The 2,735-nt window shown below is 43.4% G+C and overlaps 1 pseudogene across 1 annotated transcript; it reads left to right on the top strand.

Moving 5' to 3' along the window:
* The first annotated feature begins 1,094 nt into the window (after window positions 1–1,094).
* Window positions 1,095–2,382, top strand: LOC309867413 (hsc70-interacting protein pseudogene; annotated as a pseudogene). The gene has a single exon. The product of its transcript is annotated as a hsc70-interacting protein pseudogene (transcript).
* Window positions 2,383–2,735: the final 353 nt, after the last annotated feature.

The raw sequence follows: 2,735 nt of genomic DNA, 5'->3' as shown, positions 1-2,735 counted from the left end.
CTCTGCCTGCCTCTCTGTCTACTTGTGATCTCTCTGTCAAATAAATAAATAAATCTTAAAAAAAAAAAAAAAAAGCACAAATGCCACAGAATTCCTAAAGAATATTTCATTATAGTCTCTGGGGTTTTCTCCAAGTTTCTGACACCCGTTCTAAATAATCGACATACATGCATAGGCAATGACAACTCTGTCTTGATGGTTGCTCGAGCATCAGTGGCAAGAGGAAGCAAGAGGGGGCGCCTGAGTGGCTCAGTGGGTTAAAGCCTCTGCTTTCCGCTTGGGTCATGATCCCAGGGTGCTGGGATCGAGCCCCACATCGGGCTCTCTGCTCGGCAGGGAGCCTGCTTCCTCCTCTCTCTCTGTCTGCCTCTCTGCCTACTTGTGATCTCTGTCTGTCAAATAAATAAATAAATAAATCTTTAAAAAAAAAAAAAAAGAGGAAGCAAGAGGAACATAGGGCTCTCGTTCCTTAATGTCTGCCCATTGACTGATGCTGTCCTACTTGCAGATATAGCTGGAAGGCCTGTTAAAATTCAACTTGTGGGTCCCACTCCTAGAGATTCTGATTATTAAGTAAGCTGATGTGGAGTTCCCCTGAGGTTTCTAATGAACAAAATCCGAAGTGGGAAACAATGTAGCACTAAGACTAGTGAAACATGCTCGGTTCAAATCCTAGATCTACCACACGCTTATTATGCGATCTTCAGCACATCAACCATGCCATACCTAATGTTCCAATCCGTAAAATAGGGGTCATTGTAGCACCTATCTTGTCTTGTTGTGAGAATTAAATAAATTACCACACATAAAACACGTAGGACACTATAAAGCACAAAATAAGTGCTATGTAAGTATTTCAGGTTAAATTTAATGATAATAAAAAAATAATAATTATTATTGAATTTCACCTAAAAATTCATTTGAATCACTCAGGAGACACTATAAAGCCTAGTGAGAGTACTTGGGAAAATTGTCAAAAGACCACTTATTGAACATTTACTATGGAGTAAGTGCTCAAAAAATGGCATCTCTTATATTGTGTGTTTGGAAAATTCAACAGAAGTTTATAATAAAGCCATAATCTGGGGGGTAGGCGGAGCCAGCCCCGGGGAGGTTCTAGTCTGTTCTGCCTCGCGGCAGCCGCCCCCTTCTACACGATCACGCTGAGCTAGTACCTGCGCCTGGAATCGGGTCACAACCCCAGCCGCGCCTGCTGCCTGCCACTGCCTCTGGACCATGGACCCCCGCAAAGTGAGCGAGCTTCGGGTTTTCGTGAAAATGTGTAAGCAGGATCCGAGCGTTTTGCACACCGAGGAAATGCGTTTCCTGCGGGAGTGGGTGGAGAGCATGGGGGGTAAAATACCACCTGCCACTCATAAAACTAAATCAGAAGACAGTATCAAGGAAGAAAAACCAAATAGTAAGAAGGCGGAGGAAAACATAAAGACAGATGAACCATCAAGTGAGGAGAGTGATCTAGAAATTGACATTGAAGGTGTGATTGAACCAGATACCGATGCCCCTCAAGAAATGGGAGATGAAAATGCAGAGATAACCGAGGAAATGATGGATCAGGCAAATGATAAAAAAGTGGCTGCCATTGATGCCCTAAATGATGGTGAACTACAGAAAGCCATTGACTTGTTCACAGATGCCATCAAACTAAATCCTCGCTTGGCCATTCTGTATGTCAAGAGAGCCAGTGTCTTCATCAAATTACAGAAGCCAAATGCTGCCATTCGAGACTGTGACAGAGCTATTGAAATAAATCCTGATTCAGCTCAGCCTTATAAGTGGCCCGGGAAAGCACATAGACTTCTGGGCCATTGGGAAGAAGCAGCACATGATCTTGCCCTTGCTTGCAAGCTGGATTATGATGAAGATGCTAGTGCGATGCTGAAAGAAGTTCAACCAAGGGCCCAGAAAATTGCTGAACATCAGAGAAAATACGAGCGAAAACGTGAAGAGCGAGCGATCAAAGAAAGAATAGAAAGGGTTAAGAAGGCTCGGGAAGAACACGAGAGAGCCCAGAGGGAGGAAGAAGCCAGACGACAATCAGGAGCTCAGTATGGCTCTTTCCCAGGTGGCTTTCCTGGGGGAATGCCTGGTAATTTTCCTGGAGGAATGCCTGGAATGGCAGGGGGGATGCCTGGGATGTCAGGAATGCCTGGCTCAATGAAATTCTTAGTGATCCGGAAGTTCTTGCAGCCATGCAGGATCCAGAAGTTATGGTGGCCTTCCAGGATGTGGCCCAGAACCCAGCGAATATGTTAAAATATCAGAGCAACCCAAAGGTTATGAATCTCATCAGTAAATTGTCAGCCAAATTTGGAGGTCAAGCATAATGCCCTTCTGACAAATAAAGCCCTTGCTGAAGGAAAAGCAACTTCGATCACCTAATGGATGTCGCAATAATACAAACCAGTGTACCTCTGACCTTCTCATGAAGAAAGCTGGGGTGCTGTGAAGAGAATCCCTACCCCTCTGCTCCCCATGCAACTGAAACATTCTACAATGGTTTGCCATTAGGGTATTCATTCAGATAATGTTTTCCTACTAGGAACTACAAACTTTAAACACTTTTTAAACCTAAAAATATTTAAAAACATATTAAAAAGGTGTGTTAGTCCCTACATTTTTCTTTAAAAAAAAAAAAAAAAAAGCCATAATCTGGTTCCTGCCTCCTAATTAAATTAGAAGAAAAGGTGTCCATGTCACTGAGCCCTCTCAGGCAA

The sequence above is a fragment of the Mustela nivalis genome, assembly GCF_964662115.1.
Source record: "Mustela nivalis genome assembly, chromosome: 6".
NCBI lineage: Eukaryota > Metazoa > Chordata > Mammalia > Carnivora > Mustelidae > Mustela > Mustela nivalis.
This window is presented reverse-complemented; position numbering and strand designations above follow the sequence as displayed.